The following is a 19,460-nucleotide window of genomic DNA, read 5'->3' as shown; positions in this document are numbered from 1 at the left end:
CGCTGCCACACCCAGCGTCTCGCCACGCGGCGCGTCCGAGTAGTTACAAAAACGGACAGTAAATTACTGCTCTATCCTCCACGTATGACAGACTACAATACACTTAACATTACTCTATATAACTAACAGCTTTTTTTAAAACTCTTGTTCTAGATGATTAGCAATTTCTAATTCATCGTTGTTTCTCGTACACACTATGCGCGTGATATTTCTCGCTACAGTAGCGGCCGGTCTCTCGAGGCTACACGCCGTCTGACATAACCGCTGACATGCTTACTCTGCACTTACGAGTGCACTGCGCGCTCGCTAACAGCTCCAAGCTGGTTTCTTTCATGCAGCCGGAAGACACGGCAAACAAAATTCATTCAAACATCCCAATAAATCTTAACATAAATATTAAGTACATGCGGTTGTTTAATTTCTTTTAATCGTTTTGTTTCACATTAGCTGGATAAATTACACGAATTTCTTAACGATTTACATTATTCTGCATCCCTTAGTCTGCAAATCTTATGAGGTGAAGTTTCATTATTGCTTTGATTCATTGTATATGCTACAATCTACAGCTCTAACCCTCTTACACATCCAACTTTGAGGACATTTTGCTGTGTTGGCAGAAGAGCCAACACCGTGTTCCTAGAGGAGGACGAAATGCACGCGTTTCAGCTCACGCAGACTGGCGTGAGGTCTGGAACAATTAAAGGAGTTGAGTCTAATAAATAAAGAACGTAGTTGCGTGAATACTTAACTTTAATCCATAATTGGAGAACATCGCTCTTGATGATACATACTTACAATCTCAATATAAACTGGTAATGGCGCCTTGCTAGGTCGCAGCAAATGACGTAGCTGAAGGCTATGCTAACTATCGTCTCGGCAAATGAGAGCGTATTTGTCATTGATCCATCTCTGGCAAAGTCTGCTGTACAACTGGGGCGAGTGCTAGGACGTCTCTCTAGACCTGCCGTGTGGCGGCGCTCGGTCTGCAATCACTGACAGTGGCGACTTGCGGGTCCGACGTATACTAACGGACCGCGGCCGATTTAAAGGCTACCACCTAGCAAGTGTGGTGTCAGGCGGTGACACCACATTCCTCCCCCGCAAATCGGCGTACGGTTGTGTTATAAGGCTTCCGCCCGCCGTGGGGAGGACCCCATGTTGACGTATGCGACGAGGTGGGGAGCCTAATAACAGGCGAGGCTGTGCCACCCGCACCCGGCCATTCGGTCCGAGGGGAGCTAGGAAACGCCTGAAAACCTACTCCAGGGTGCACGCCAACATGCGGTGCATGCGCCCGTAGAGAAACAGGAGGGGCCGAAGGGTCGACCTCCATCGCGTCGGGGTACACGACGAGCGAAGACGCCATCTGGTCCAGAGCGTGCAAGATTTCCATGTCGGAGGACAGCTGGTCACGGGAAGCGATCGGCGGCGCGTGACCCAGGGAGGCGCGTGGCGGCTGCAGCGACGCGTCCACCGCGGGCGGCGCCGGCGGGAGGAACGGCGGCGGTGGCGGTGGCGGCGGCGGCGCGTCGCCATGGGGCAAAAGGGAAGGCATCGTCGGTACCAACTGGGGATGAGGCGAGCCAGTAGATGGGTCCCCAGGGCGCTGACCGGACGGCACCATCGCTGAAAGCAGACGGGGAGCGGCAGAACCCGTGCGACGACAGAGGCGCAGCTGATTGAGATGCCGACGCACCTCACCAGAGGCCCCCAAAACCAGATACATAGTGCGGCCGAGGCAGCGAAGAATGCGCCCTGCGAGCCAACGCCGTTAACCTCGATAGTTGCGATAGTATACAACGTCGCCTGGAGCAAAAGCAGGCGTCTGCCGCTGCACAGGAACCTGATGCAGCGGATTTAGCAAAGACATCAAGGTTCGATGAGGACGACCGTGGAGCAACTCAGCCGGCGATCGACCATCTCGGGGCTGAGAGCGATACGAGGACAAGAAGAGCAATAACGCGTCCTCCTGCGAATGACTCTTTCAGCTTCAACATCTGTGACTTGAAAGTCCTGACCAAACGTTCAGCAGCACCGTTTGACTGCGGCGAAAACGGCGAGGACGTCAGATGTTGAATACCATTGGCCGTGCAGAATGACTGAAATTCTGCAGACATGAATTGTGGGCCATTGTCGGAAACAATAGTCTGTGGAAGACCTTCAATGCAAAAGATAGCGGATAACGCTTGGATGGTGGCAGTGATGTTGTGGAAGACATCTGGACAACAAAAAGAAAATTAATGAATGAATCTATCAGAACCAACCATCGAGCATTCCAGAATGGGCCAGCAAAATCGATGTGTAAGCGTTGCCAAGGGGAAGTGGCTTTCGGCCATGCAAAGAATTTCCGTGGTGGTGCGGATTGTTGTTCGGCACACGCCATGCAAGAAGAGCACATATTCGTAATCGCTGCATCGATTCCGAACCAAGTACAGTGGTGACGAGCAAGTTGTTTCGTTCGCACTATACCCCAATGTCCTTGGTGGAGAAGCCGTAAGACAGAGGACTGTAACGAACGTGGGACCACGACCCTGGACTGATCATTATCAGAACGCAACAGCAAAACACCACGTCGTACAAAAAGTCTCTCCATGTGAGCAAAACATTGGCGAACCAACGGATCCTCGATCCGTGGTTGCGACAAGGGTCATTGCGGAGCAACAAAACGCAAAACGGGAGCAAGGACAGGGTCAGCAGCTGTGGTTGTAGCTACACGACGAAAATCAATCGGAAACGATTCGACCACGCCATCGGTTTCCAAATCAATGAACAAGCAAGCAAGTTCGGAGGAATTGAATGCTCTATCCTCAGCAACAGGCAAACGGGACAACGCATCGGCGTTTTCGTGCTTAGCAGTGGACCGATACAAGATATCGTAGCGGTACTGCGAGAGGAAAACAGACAAGCGAATGAATTTCTGCGCTGTACGTGGAAGTACAGGCTTGTTCGGATGAAAAAGGGATGTCAAAGGTTTGTGGCCTGTGATGATGGTAAAGTGACGACCATACAAGAAATCATGAAACTTTGTAACACCAAATACGAGAGCCAATGCTTCTTTCTCAATCTGTGAATAATTTCTTCGCGCAGACGAGAGCAATTTGGATCCAAAGGCAATAGGGCGATCATGGACCCATCTTTGTGCGCAAGCACAGCACCGATCCCGAAATCCGATGCATCTACCATCAACAAAATGGGTTTCTGGGGATCAAATGGCGTAAGGCAAGTATTTGAAAGCAACGCCGATTTCAACTGGCGAAAGGCGCGTTCGCATTCCGTCGTCCAGACGAACGGAACACCTTTACGGCGTAAGAGATGAAGCGGAGCTGAAATGGAAGAGGCGTGGCGCACATATTTATGGTAATAATTAATTTTTCCCAGCACACTCTGTAGCTGCTTCAAATTCTGCAGTGATGGCAAACCGTGTATGGCACGGAGGTGCTCTGGACTGCGATGTATGCCCTGGGTATTGATTATATGTCCCAGGTAGGGGAAGTCACGAGCAAAAAACACACATTCGTCTTTCCGCAAGCGAAGACCATTTTGTCGCCAGACCTGAAATAATGTTCTGAGATTGGCTAAATGTTTTTCCGTCTTTCCGGAAATCACAATATCGTCCAGATAGTTTCCTGCAGTAGGTACCGACGCTCAAACAGTTTGTAAATATTGCTGAAACAATGCAGGGGCGGATGCACACCCGAATGGCAGTCGTTTGAATCGATACAAGCCAAGATGCGTGTTAACCACCAAAACGCGCTGTGATTCTTCGTCCACCGGTATTTGCAAGTACGTATCTGCTAGGTCCAACTTCGAAAAATATTTACCAGGGCACAGTTTGTCAAAAAGATCTTCCGGGCGGGGTAAAGGATAAGTTGCTATCACTAATTGTGGATTCACTGTTGCCTTGAAGTCCACACAAAGTCTCAATTTTTCGGAAGGTTTTCGCAAAATTACTAAGGGTGAGGCCCAGAGAGAAGCCTGCAAACGTTCAATTACACCTTGTGATTCCACATCGTGTAACGTTCGTGCGACCTCATCACGCAATGCGTGGGGAACATTGCGCGCTCTGAAAAATTTCGGTTGCGCGTTTACTTTCAGTTCCAAATGTGCTTTATAGTTCTTAGCGCAACCAAGGCCCGATGCAAAAATATCTGCAAATTCTTCACATAGACGAGAAACACTGACTGAAGGCACAGTCTGGTTCACTGATAGGACCTGATTGACTATAGACAAGTTAAACAACTGAAATAAATCTAAACCAAACAAGTTCACAGCAGAAGAAGAACGAAGGACGTAAAATGACACAAGTTTTGTTTGTCCCTTGTATGTTGCAAGGAGGCTGCACTGTCCTAACACAGGGATAGCTTGTCCTGAATAACTATTTAACTTAATATTTGCGGCACGCAACGGAGGTGTGCCCAGTTGTTTGTAAGTGTCTTTATTGATCAATGAAACTGCAGCTCCAGTATCGAGCTGGAATGGTATCACGTGGCCATGAATGTCCAAGTCTACAAAAAGTTTATTGTCCTGCTGACGACAAGAGCGACTGTCTCGTGCCACGTGAACCGACACTGGTACAGAATCACTTGCGATTTGACGTGATTTCCGTCGATGTCGACGGACACTATTTGTGGGACCAACACAGTCACTGTTAGAGAGAGTGGCACTGGGCGAAGTGGATTGAACTACATGAATATCCATGGGTGAAGGTTCACGAGCCTGAGTATTCGTGGTTCGACTCCGATTCCGGCGCGAAGCAAAGGGCCTGGAATTGTTGTGAGTGTCCGATCTACGTTTTTTCTGGCAAACACTTTTAACATGTCCTTTTTTATTACAGAAAAAGCAAATAGCTTGGCGGGACGGGCAATTCTCACGCGAATGTCTAGTAGCACACCGCGGGCATGATTTTAGCACTGCATTTGCTTACTTGCGAGGCACACGTGGCGGAGAGCTTGGCGGCAGCTGCGCGGACGGGCGCGAGGGCTGTTCAGCGTTCCCTGGAGCGCCCGGCGGGCCAGTTAACGTGACACATGGCTGGCGAAGTTTCAAATGATTCCTGAGCAAAGTCAAGTGTGTCTTGCCGATCCAATATGTCCATCACTTGTTGAAGGGAGGGATTGACTAGTTTCAAAATATGTTCCCTGAGACGAACATCAGAAACGTACTGTGCAATTGCATCGCGCACCATAGTATCTGAATAAGGGAGTCCACATTCACACTCAGAAGCACAATCCCTAGTAAGGCCTTGCAAAGTTGCAACCCACTCCTGATTAGTTTGACCGGCCGTAAGTTTTGTACGGAAGAACGTATACCTTTTTGCAACGACTTTGACTGATTCTTTGAAATATGCATCTAATACAGACAAAATATCGTCGTAGGACAGAGTTGCTACGTCGCGTCGGGGAAACAATTTCACTATCACACGGTAGGTGGACACTCCTACACAAGAAAGCAATTCTGTATCCAAATTGGCGTGACCACTCCGTCCAGCTTTCCAGTGCCGCATCAAAAGGACGAAAAGGTGGTGCAACTGCGTGTTGTGGCTGCGGGAGCGGTGGAGCGGCGGCTGCCGCTTCGTTTTGCATTGCACGTTGACCCTGGACGAGCTGTCCAAGGGCATCCAATAAGGCCTGCGTCTGCTGATTCTGTAAGCGATAAAATTCGGACAGTACATCTGGAGATTGTGGCGAAGCCATGACACAAGGAATTTAAGCAAGTATAAAGAAGAAGACCGTTTTTACACTCGACGCCATATGCTGTGTTGGCAGACGAGCCAACACTGTGTTGCTAGAGGAAGACGAAATGCACGTGTTTAAGCTCACGCAGACTGGCGTGAGGTCTGGAACAATTAAAGGAGTTGAGTCTCATAAATAAAGAACGTAGTTGCGTGAATACTTAACTTTAATCCATAATTGGAGAACATCGCTCTTGATGATACATAATTACAATCTCAATATAAACTGGTAATGGCACCTTGCTAGGTCATAGCAAATGACGTAGCTGAAGGATATGCTAACTATCGTCTCGGCAAATAGCGTATTTGTCATTGATCCATCTCTGGCAAAGTCTGCTGTACAACTGGGGCGAGTGCTAGGACGTCTCTCTAGACCTGCCGTGTGGCGGCGCTCGGTCTGCAATCACTGACAGTGGCGACACGCGGGTCCGACGTATATTAACGGACCGCGGCCGATTTAAAGGCTACCACCTAGCAAGTGTGATGTCTGTCGTTGACACCACACATTTAACGTCCTCTTTCTTGGACAAGGCCAGATATGGGCAAACCAATGCAATGCCACGGGCTTTTCACGCTACTGATGAGGCACAAGCGACCAATCGTCCGGGCTGCCGTTAGAGATGGGCAAAACTGTTCTTTTCAGACATTGGATCAGAACTGTTCAGTCATTGAATTGAACTAGCTCTTTTTCATGACTCACCACTCATTCACAATAGAAAATAAGTGAAATGCACATTGCCCTTTAAACTTGGTTTATTCCAGTACTATACCTGTATTTTGATCCTATTTTGAACTAACACAGATAATGAGTAAGAATTTTGCAGTTTATTGATATTTCCATGATATGGCGAAGTTTTTGATTATTGATTTATTTTGCACTATCGTGGTTTTGGCTTTGTAGCCATTATCATGGTCAAAGGTGAAATAGTCATAAAATATCTGACATGTCTGAGTGATTGTAATATTGTGACAACAATCATTCAGGCATTTCTGATATGTAATAAATATTTCACCTTTGCACGTGATAATGGCTACAAAGCTAAAATAGCATGCTGATAACGACACTTTTGAGTGCCCCGCAAAACAAACCTCCACATCTAAATAGTGATAGTGTGAAATGAAATAATAATGAAGCTGATAGGTTTATATTACATCCTGAGTCACTTTGAGATAGAAAAGTTACACATTTCATCTGGTGGAAAAAATAAAAATATTACAATAAAATTCTAAGTATTTTTATCAGGTAGGCAAATTTTGAAAATAAGACTGATTCATATTATGTAAACAAGTTTTAATTGCTTAAAAAGTAACTTTCAAAAACTGTAACATATTTTAGTATACATAGTCGACACACACACTGAGTATATGTTATAGGAAAAACTAATCAATGTTCTGGTTTACAAATAAAATTTGTTCAGTTTTACTTGAAGTGAGTCTGTTCCTTCTGTCGTTGCATATTTGTCCTGCTCAGAGGGAGGTGATGTTCGCAGGATGCATAACATTTGCAGGACTAGTTCATACAGTGTTGGGTACAGCAGCCTTCTAGTTCCCCACCAGTTTAATGAATCGCTGTTTCTACACAAATAACATATTAAAATTTCATTAACCTGGAACAAATACATCGCAAGCCATATATTTTTAAAGTGAACGTTTCCTTCCGAAGACGCCTAAAATCGGAAAATCCGTACTACAATAAGAAAAAAAAAATACAAATTTGACTGAAAGACCAAAGTGCTGCATATAGCCTTATGCAGAATAAAAAACGGAAAATATTGGTGTATCACATTTTGCGATACGTTTATCGGTTGGCTCGTAATTAAAGCGTAAATTCGAGTGTCCATAATAAAAAATCCTATAGTAAGAGGAGTCGTCAGGAACCTAATCTGATCAGTTTAAACAAATAAAAATAAAATAAAAACAAATGATGTATACATAACATAATTATGTAATATACATACCGGTATTACTACGAAGAACAATATCCAGTAGAGACGAACTCCGATGCAGAGGTGCTGAATCAAGCAGGTCGAGCTGCGAGCTGTATTACTGCGTGAGCTAAGACCACAGAGACCAGAGTGGCACCTGAGTTGCTTTGCTCAACGCTCTGGCTAGAGTCGAGAACGGCGGGGTGAGCGTTGAGCGGGCGAGTTCCGAGGGTGGTGGGAGTGGTGAACGGCCACCATTCACCTGCTCCGAGACAAATCGTCCGTTCTCTTGCGAGCAAGTTGTTGCAAGTAGTTCTTATGTTCTCCGCTAGGAGGCTCTCTATCCTGTTGCTCGCATCAACTGCCCAGAGGGCAGGAGGTGCGACTGAAACGATCGCTGACGGAGTGCGATGGTAAGGTGCGCCAGACACTGCACGCGGCAGAGGAAGCACAGAGACGTCACGGCATATCTGAAACACAAAATGCAATGGGGCACTGCACAATGCAGGCAGCCAAGGCAGAAGCAGGGCAGAGGCCGGCGCTGGCTGTGTTGTGTGGCGTGCAGTGTGCTCTGACCAGAAGAGGCCCTGCTGATCTGCTCAGTCTCTCTCTCTCTCTCTCTCTCTCTCTCTCTCTCTCTCTCTCTCTCTCTCTCTCTCTCTCTCTATCTGCGCTGTGGGAAACGTTTGAAGCTACCATTCTTTTTTTTCTGAATCACTGATTGTTCACTCCTTTGAAAGATTCAACTCTATGAATCAGTTCAGGAGCGGATCCCCCATCACTAGCTGCCGTATATCGGTGGGTGATTGTTCCTTGGTTGCTATGTAGTTACTTTTTGTCCTCCCCTTTTACTTCACTCTACCGCTGTGGTCATTGTTCTATCCTGCTTTCCTTCTTCAGTCGATGAGGAGGTCCCTACAACATGGTAGGTACCCTCTTCCGACAGTACCGGTCTTTTGGTCTTACCACCCATTACACCAAGACATCGCTTCTCGCTTGTTGCAGTCTTGCCCCCAAATATTGGCCGATGATTTATTGTGAGATACGTACTTTTCCTCTAATTAGCCGGTGATGTAAGCGCTACGGAAACTGTGCCTAGTGGTCTTTTCAGTTCAATTTTTTATCGTCAGTTTTAAAACAAACACATATGCAGCCCAGCAGCCAGGTCCAGATGGCAAGTGTTACATGTTAACGTTGAGCAGTCTCAGGCTGAGGCAGACGCCTCACATGCTAAGACAACACGTATGCACATCTGCTGCCGTCAAGGTCGCAGTAGTGTTGCGACACTTCTTTCTATCACATACCAGAGCACATGCACCGCGCCCTGTCACTCCAACAGCCTACATCACGCGTTACCTTCAACGCGAAACTCTTGTACTACCATTCATAATATTTGTTCCAACTACTTACAGCGTTATTATTATACATCATTGTGTTTTTATTTTCCTGTCAATATATGTCATTGTGTTTCATTTTGTCATTATGCTAGCGCTAGTGATTTATAGTTCATGATTTTCATTTTATCTATTGTTATGTACTGCGCACACATAAAGTGATGCTATTTATGCAAGCATGCATGCTATTCTAGCTTCAGAGCTAATTTTTATTGCTTGAACAATCGACATTTTCCTAGTACAGCAGATCGCTAATAACGCCACTGATACTTTTATTCCATGTATCGCAGGAGACCCATGTGCCTGCACTAATTCTTTATAAAGTCAGACGGACGCCCTTAGGGCTGCTGAACCACAGTATCACAGATAGCTCCAATGCACTGCCCACCCATCAGTTACTAGACCGGTTGAATTAGCACTGTCTGCAGGTTGCTCCATTGCCCTGCAAATTATGTAATCATCAACTCAAGTCTGCAGATTGCACTAATGCACTGCTGAACTTATTAGTCGAGTCACTCGCAGGTAGCTCATTCGCACCGTGAACTTGTACTTACACGTCGCCGAATCCTAGGCTCCTCGGTTGACCAGAAAACACTTCATACATCAATTACTGTTAGACAATTTTCACTCACACTACGCCTTTGGCACTCAACCACAAATGAACTGAGCCCCAGACGCTCTTCTATTACATTTTATACAACGCCACTGTTGCTATATACACACACTCTGTCGGATTCTACTGACGCAGTCCCTTATGCACTTCGTCAGTCGACTAAAAAACATCCCCTGACGGATTTCTGATCAGCTTCAGAAGTTTATGTTCGGGAAATATTCCCTTGATTTTAGTTCTTGTCAATTATTATTACTTCAATGTCATGTTTTGTTATTATCAATTCATAGTTATGATACATGTTTAGTACACCTTATGGTTATGGGTTATTTTTTTTGTCAGTCGGTATTTCCTTCTCGACTGGAAGTATCTCTGATAGCACCTATTGGCCATCAATTCGTATCCGCCATCAGCTACCGTTAGTCACACATTTACACAACACTTCATATGCACAATAAAACACTTAAAACACACTCACACTGGTCATATTCACACTACCTTGGTGTTACTTGTTCATGTTACCAGACCTCTATTGTCATATACTAAGTACATGAACAAGGCTTTTATCGTTTATGCCCTCTGTTCTTCCAAAGGGGAAAGGGAACTAGTACGTACGTACGTTATGTTCAGTAGCAGTTTCTTTTACACCACTTTAACCTGAGCCCCTATGCGAGGGTTAACCCCTCTGATAAAGACATCAATTGATGCTACTCCGCTTCCTCTAAGATCACTTCATTCCGCGTAGTATCCATGCCAAGGTGATACGTCTTGCACGATATTTTGTGAGTGAGATACACTGCATTCAGTAGCAGTTTCTTTTAATCAAAAACTGTAGAGGGACAACCTGTGTGTGGCCCCACTTTACATTGTTGCCAAATTTATTCAAGATGGCGGCGATGACGTCATCCGAGTTGGTGGCATGTAGACTTGGCAACAGCGCATGACGTCATCCAACATGGCGACTTCTGACGGGAAAATAGGTCAATTGTGCTATGTCCACTAACCTAACCTCAGGGTAAAATGGCGGGAACTTTCAATTTTGACGGGAAAACAGACCAATTGTGCTACGTCCACTAACCTAACCTCCAGAAAAAATGGCGGGGAATTTGAATTTTGGCGGTAAAATAGACCGAAAGAGTGCTATGTCCACTAATCTAAGCCTCCAGATGAAAAAATGGCGGGAAGCTTGAATTCCAACAGGATAATGCATACAAAACCGTACTTGTCTTATCATTCATTATCATTCATTATCATTCACTTTCATTTATTATCATTATTATTATTATTATTATTGGCCTACCTCCACTAGAAAATGTCATCCAAATTCTAATTCCAAAACGATAATAGCTGCAAAACCACACTTTTCTTTATTATTATTCATTATCATTCATCATTATTATTATTTACTATCATTTATTAGTTATTATTTATTATTATTTATTATTATTATTGGCCTACCTCCACTAACGTAGATAATCCCTCCATGTTCAAATTCACACGCCATAATCTCTGGAAAACCGTACTTCTATTTATTATTATTATCATTTACTATTATTTAATAGCATTTATTATCATTTACCATTATTTATCATTATTTATTCAAGATGATCGATTTTTGTGGCAAGAAAGCCAATTCCCTTTCATCCATAACAAAAAATCTGCCACAAATTCAAATTCAAACACGATAATCTGTCACACCAACGAAAAAAAAAGAAACCAAATCGGCCATATGCACTAACCTAAGTCCACCTCATCCTACGAAGTTTGAATTTTTCGCTGTCACCTATTCTTTCACTCCCGAGCTATGAAAATCGCGTCAAATAATAATAATAATGTGCACTTTTACTAACGTAAGTCACCTCCTGTGAATTCGTGGGAAAAGGACTGAAGTCTTTATTTCAAACAGCACCATCATCATGTTCTCCAACATCACATCTTCGAGATCGCAGCAGCATCCACCGTGCTCGCTAGGGGCTCTGGAGTCCAACTGTGTGTTAGTTCGTATCTCAGCCACCTGAGGACGTCGCCATGGCGTCATTTAAGATGGCGGGAAGAAAGCCAATTGGGCCACGTCCACCAAGTTTGAATTTTCTCGGTTACTTATGCTTCCGCTGCTAAATTATTAAAATCTCGTCACTTGTACTACGCTAAGTCACAAGGTGGGAAAATGACTCTTTATTTCAGGCATTACGGTCATGCAGGTATGCCCCAACTGACTTCTCGATGCTCACACAGCGAACTCCAGAGCGCAGCTGACGTACGCACGGCCAGCTGAGCTCGCTCCATCGGCTGCTCCCTGGCCGGCTGACGTCAAGCGACCAGCGGTGCCTGCACAGTCCCCGGTCAACACGCCAGGTAGGTGGCGAGCGGCACCTCAGAGTCCAGCCACAAACGGTCAGCAGCGCTCGCCTCAGAGTCCGGCTACGTAGACATCTTTTCGCGCCCGCGAGCACTTAACGCTGGACAGGATGAAACCTGTCGCACACGTGCTGAACAAAGGACACGTTCCACCCCAAATTTATTTTTCTTAACAGGTTAGAACCGGCTGATACCTACCTCACACAACCGCCTGAGATGTTTGGAAAGTTCTGTCATGTGACACACTAAAAGCTATATCGGTCCTAAAGTTAGCAAATTCCCAGCACCGATGGACAGGAACCGACACGCTTGCTTGTCCAAACCACCCTCACGCCACATACGACCCCACCAGTACGTGTGATGGAGCACAAAGGACGCTCTCATCCCCATAAACTTTGCAATTCAAGACCGATAGAGACGAACAGACACTATCAAACATGAATGTTTTTTCTACCGAGTAGGAAACTTCTTTGTCCTCACAACACGCGCTCGACCACGTGACTCTGTCAGACAAAGAATACTCTCACTAAGTTAACTGATCACCTGATTCTCATTATTCAGCCCACATGCTTCGATTATCTAATCCAAGATCTTCGCTAAAACACACGTCCGTACATATGAGCCATCGCTTACACCTAGCTTAGTACCTCCGCAAGTGAATGTAACAAAGTTCGCATGACTGTTTAATTAATCTGATCAATTAATTAACCTCTCAGATGTGGTAAACTGCCACGCCCACCTAGACTTCGAATCAATTTTCGCCACTGCCACGCCCACCTTGACTTGAAGTGAAATAGTTATAGTCCCTACCGACCACTATGTCCTTTTACCGACCCATGTTCGTTGGCTAACATGCACTAATGCTTCCTTCCGTTTACTAACGTGTACTAACCTACATTAACTTATATCACATTCTGTCTATACAAATGAACCACGCTTCAATTCTGATGGTCAGTTCGTGTTTCGCTACCAATACAAGAAAATTGTGGCAAACTAAGCCACTGACCCAAGTCACCTGTGATTACTCAAAATCGTCTGCTTTGCCTCTCTCACACACCACGAGCGCGAGACCGCCCATATCACAGTCTGGACTTTTATACTCGCGTCAGACATATTCCTCTGCAAATGTTATAGCTAAACTATGACCCTAATACTGTTGTTCAATCCACACGGTCTAGCACATGGCCAGAGCACACCCCCAGTACCTAAGCCGAGAACATTGCTCGCTCCATCTTTAGTTGACCACTGAGAGACGGAGATTTTCTGAAATCACATCCCTCTCGCTCTCGTAGCTACTCGTCTAAGCAATTCGATCTAACAAACCCTCTAAGTAGAAAAATAACAACCAACTCGAACTCTCTCATATTCTATATCGTCCCACAAATACTTAACCTACATTTTATTTACACATCGAGTATACCTATCACTCTCATACAAAAAACACTCGCCCTGATGTACCTGGTGTCGTGTTGCACAGTCGGCAGACACGCAAACAGCTCCTAATTTCAGCGCACAATATCAAACTGATCCTAAATAATGCAGTACACATAACTGTAAACACCATCTGAACTCGTTTTTTTTTTTTTTTTTGGTCATCAGTCTGGTTTGATGCGGCTCGCCACAAATTCCTTTCCTGTGCTAACCTCTTCATCTCAGAGTAGCAGTTGCAACCTACGTCCTCAATTATTTGCTTGACGTATTCCAATCTGTCTTCCTCTACAGTTTTTGCCCTCTACAGCTCACTCTAGTACCATGGAAGTCATTCCCTCATGTCTTAGCAGATGTCCTATCATCCTGTCCCTTCTCCTTATCAGTGTTTTCCACATATTCCTTTCCTCTCCGATTCTGCGTGGAACCTCCGCATTCCTTACCTTATCAGGCCACCTAATTTTCAACATTCGTCTATAGCACCACATCTCAAATGCTTAGATTCTCTTCTGTTCCGGTTTTCCCACAGTCCATGTTTCCCTACCATATAATGCTGTACTCCAGACGTACATCCTCAGAAATTTCTTCCTCAAATTAAGGCCGGTATTTGATATTAGTAGACCTCTTGGCCAGAAATGCCTTTTTTGCCATAGCGAGTCTGCTTTTGATGTCCTCCTTGCTCCGTCCGTCATTGGTTATTGTACTGCCTAGGTAGCAGAATTCCTTAACTTCATTGACTTCGTGACCATCAATCCTGATGTTAAGTTTCTCACTGTTCTCATTTCTACTACTTCTCATTACCTTCGTCTTTCTCCGATCTCAAACCATACTGTGTACTCATTAGACTGTTCATTCCGTTCAGCAGATCATTTAATTCTTCTTCACTTTCACTCAGGATAGCAATGTCATCAGCGAATCGTATCATTGATATCCTTTCACCTTGTATTTTAATTCCACTCCTGAACCTTTCTTTTATTTCCATCATTGCTTTCTCGGTGTACAGATTGAAGAGTAGGGGCGAAAGGCTACAGCCTTGTCTTACACCCTTCTTAATACCAGCACTTCGTTCTTGATCGTCCACTCTTATTATTCCCTCTTGGTTGTTGTACATATTGTATATGACCCGTCTCTCCCTATAGCTTACCCCTACTTTTTTCAGAATCTCGAACAGCTTGCACCATTTTATATTGTCGAATGCTTTTTCCAGGTCGACAAATCCTATGAAAGTGTCCTGATTTTTCTTTAGCCTTGCTTCCATTATTAGCCGTAACGTCAGAATTGCCTCTCTCGTCCCTTTACTTTTCCTAAAGCCAAACTGATCGTCACCTAACACATTCTCAATTTTCTTCTCCATTCTTCTGTACATTATTCTTGTAAGCAGCTTCGATGCATGAGCTGTTAAGCTGATTCTGCGATAATTCTCGCACTAACAGCTCTTGCCGTCTTCGGAATTGTATGGATGATGCTTTTCCTAAAGTCAGATGGTATGTCACCTGGCTCATATATTCTACACACCAACGTGAATAGTCGTTTTGTTGCCACTTCCCCCAATGATTTTAGAAATTCTGATGGAATGTTATCTATCCCTTCTGCCTTATTTGACCGTAAGTCCTCGAAAGTTCTTTTAAATTCCGATTCTAATACTGGATCCCCTATCTCTTCTAAATCGACTCCTGTTTCTTCTTCCATCACATCAGACAAATCTTCACCCTCATTGAGGCTTTCAATGTATTTTTTCCACCTATCTGCTCTCTCCTCTGCATTTAACAGTGGAATTCCCATTGCACTCTCAATGTTACCATCGTTGCTTTCAATGTCACCAAAAGTTGTTTTGACTTTCCTGTATGCTGAGTCTGTCCTTCCGACAATCATATCTTTTTCGATGTCTTCACATTTTTCCTGCAGCCATTTCCTCTTAGCTTCCCTGCATTTCCTATTTATTTCATTCCTCAGCGACTTGTATTTCTGTATTCCTGATTTTCCCGGAACATGTTTGTACATCCTCCTTTCATCAATCAACTGAAGTATTTCTTCTGTTGCCCATGGTTTCTTCGCAGCTACCTACTTTGTACCTATGTTTTCCTTCCCAACTTCTGTGATGGCCCTTTTTAGAGATGTCCATTCCTCTTCAACTGTACTGCCTACTGCGCTATTCCTTATTGCTGTATCTATAGCGTTAGAGAACTTCAAACGTATCTTGTCATTCCTTAGTACTTCCGTATCCCACTTCTTTGCGTATTGATTCTTCCTGACTAATGTTAGGAACTTCAGCCTACTCTTCATCACTACTATATTGTGATCCGAGTCTATTTCTGCTCCTGGGTGTGCCTTACAATCCAGTATCTGATTTCGGAATCTCTGTCTGACCATGATGTAATCTAATTGAAATCTTCCCGTATCTCCCGGCCTTTTCCAAGTATACCTCCTCCTCTTGTGATTCTTGAACAGGGTATTCGCTATTACTAGCTGAAACTTGTTACAGAGCTCAATTAGTCTTTCTCCTCTTTCATTCCTTGTCCCAAGCCCATATTCTCCTGTAACCTTTTCTTCTATTCCTTCCCCTACAACTGCATTCCAGTCGCCCATGACTATTAGATTTTCGTCCCCCTTTACATACTGCATTACCCTTTCAATATCCTCGTACACTTTCTCTATCTGTTCATCTTCAGCTTGCGACGTCGGCATGTATACCTGAACTATCGTTGTCGGTGTTGGTCTGCTGTCGATTCTGATTAGAACTGTTCACAGTAACACACCCTCTGCCCTACCTTCCTATTCATAACGAATCCTACACCTGTTATACCATTTTCTGCTGCTGTTGATATTACCCGATATTCATCTGACCAGAAATCCTTGTCTTCCTTCCACTTCACTTCACTGACCCCTACTATATCTAGATTGAGCCTTTGCATTTCCCTTTTCTGATTTTCTAGTTTCCCTACCACGTTCAAGCTTCTGACATTCCACGCCCCGACTCCTTTCGTTGATTATTCAATCTTGTTCTCATGGTAACCTCCCCCTTGGCAGTCCCCTCCCGGAGATCCGAATGGGGGACTATTCCGGAATCTTTTGCCAATGGAGAGATCATGACACTTCTTCAATTACAGGCCACATGTCCTGTGGATACACGTTACGTGTCTTTAATGCAGTGGTTTCCATTGCCTTCTGCATCCTCATGTCGTTGATCATTGCTGATTCTTCCGCCTTAAGGTGAAATTTCCCACCCCTAGGACCAGAGAGTGCCCTGAACCTCTGTCCGTTTCTCCGCCCTCTTTGGCAAGGCCGTTGGCAGAATGAGGCTGACTTCCTATGCCGGAAGTCTTCGGCCGGCAATGCTGATTATTTATCAAAATTTACGCAGTGGCGGGGATCGAACCCGGGTCCGAAGACGTTTTGATTAAGAATCAAAGACGCTACCCCTAGACCACGGGTACCCTCGTAATCTTTCCAAATAACGCATAGCAAAATAGCTCAACAGACGCGCGCAATCAACCTGTGCCACACTAAGTCACACGTCCGACAGCTCTCAATTCGCTCAAAGGCCTCTGTTCGACCCTTCAAACATGACTTGATGACAGCCGTATTCACACCTCACACCTGAGAAATTCATATTACCTACACGCCGAACATGACCATCCAAGCCAGGCCACGCGAGTCGTCTGTCACCGTCCTAACTCAGTGCAGTTCAACACACATGTTAAGGCCGCATTCCATTGCTTGCCGGCCTATATGCGACACATCTCCACCTTCACGTCTGTTATCAGAATAGCCGAGAGTGAGTTCACACACACACACACACACACACACACACACACACACACACACACAGCGGTCATCCTCTCTACTCATCCCATAACATAAGCAATAGTAACTTTACAATCCATTATATACAAACCCTACACAATGTAAGCCACATTAACTTCACAATACCCACTACATGTCCCAATTCTCTCCATTCCTAAGGAAGCACTGTGAACCTGCTCTTTCTTTCTACACACGCCACTCAGCGGTAATCAGCCCTTCATCAACGGACGGAAGCCCCTCTCAGAATTGTTCCACAAATTCGGTGATCGCTTCCCCTCAACACAAATGCGTTACTCTCTCTTCTTCTTCCTTTCCTCCTCGCTTTTTTCTACAAACTTATCCAGACTCATAGACTACAAGAACACACCAATTTTTTTCTAAGTACTGCATCCTGTAAACCACTAAATAACTAGAAACAAACAGACCAAAAAGTTATATTCGCACTCTCGAATACCGAAGTCGTTGATGTCATTATACTTGCAGTTAAATATTACGATCGCGTCTCATTTGATTGGCATTTCACAATGAGCTAAGTATCGAAAATACTGTCTTGACCGCTGTTTCTCTGGAAATATCTCTACCGTCCTTAAGACTTCTTCTCTACTCATCACATAACATAAACAATATTAACTTTACAGTGCAATATATACAAACGCTACACAATGTAAACCACATTAACTTCACAATACAGTATATACACATTTGACACAAAACAGTGCACTTATCCAGTATATCTCTACAGCATGCGAAAAAAAAATATCCTATTCCTACAGCGTCTGTATACAGCAATGCTCTCCAATCCTAGGAAAGCACAGTCAACCTGCTCTTTCTCTCTACAGACCCGACACTCAGAGCTAATCTTCCCTCTTACATCAGCGGACCTAAGTCACACTCAGAACTCTTTCTACAAATTCGTTATCGTCCCCCCTCAGCACAAACACCTTACTGTCTCTCCTTCCTTATCTGTTCGCTTTTCTACAAACATTCTCAGACTCATAGACTGCAAGAACACAAGTACTTTCTCAATAATATTACACGATTTTAGCTGTACTTCTCAATATCATGCACTAGGCTACACCCTACCGATCACTAGTTCATCATAATTCCCGAGATAGAGACTTCAAATTAATTCTCTACAAACGCCAAACTTTATTTATGTGCAGCATGCTGTAAACCACTGACTAACTAGAAACAAACACACGCAAAATATTTCCACTCTCGAATACCGGTCTGTCATGTAACATATTCGAGATCTTGGCTATAATTTACACGTCAACTAAGGTCTGTCCCAGGTCTAGAGAAAAGACAAGGGTGTATCCAATACACCACAATCGATCTTCACTCAGCTAAATAAAGTAAGCAAATGTGCAGAAGTAGTCAACCGAACAATCTACATCCCATCTAATAACACTCCAACCCAAATCAATCATCTTCTCCAATTCTGACTTGATCACCAAACCCGCCCAACACATAGTATTACTTTGCTATTCGGTCGTCTAGAGGACATCAAAGTTAACTCTTACAGATCCAACCACTCAAACAGGTCTCTGCATTCGGACAACTGCTCCAGTTATTTATTATCATTTATAATTATTATTTATTATGACTTTTTATTTATTATTTATATCATCCGCGTGTGTTCGCCACGAGGTCCGGAGACCATCTGGATTAGTACACATCACCACCAGCAGCGGGCCTCATTCAAGATGTCCGATTATGGTAGGGAGTTTGAATTTTGGGGGAAGAACATACAATTGGCTTTAGTCACACCCTACACATCGTTCACCTGATCCCATTTACAGATCTTTGCGCATCTGTTACATGCAATTTAAGTAGGAGAAAGACATATCCGTTACCTTCTGCAGCCTGTCTACAAACAGAATGACCTCAATTACAGCAACAGGACCTCGTCTTGACCAATCGCCTGAAATGCGAGCGCCGGCGGCGGCATGTCAAAGCCACATATCAGTCCATCTAAACAGCTGTCTACTCAGCCCCAGGACGAGCATGCCGAAGTGGGCTCTCTTTCTATACCTGCTCTCCAGCTATTGTCTAACGACATACACTGCACAACTGGATTCCTGAATAGCGCAGGTCTCTCTCCTCCGCTGCATCTCCAACTGGACATGTAAACAGTGTCTCCCCCAGCCAGCGAACCCGTCGTCGATCACTCTACACTGACAATTTCCACTCACAAATCTTAAATACTC

This window comes from Schistocerca nitens, unplaced genomic scaffold, assembly GCF_023898315.1.
Source record: "Schistocerca nitens isolate TAMUIC-IGC-003100 unplaced genomic scaffold, iqSchNite1.1 HiC_scaffold_380, whole genome shotgun sequence".
Taxonomy (NCBI): Eukaryota; Metazoa; Arthropoda; class Insecta; order Orthoptera; family Acrididae; genus Schistocerca; species Schistocerca nitens.
This window is presented reverse-complemented; position numbering follows the sequence as displayed.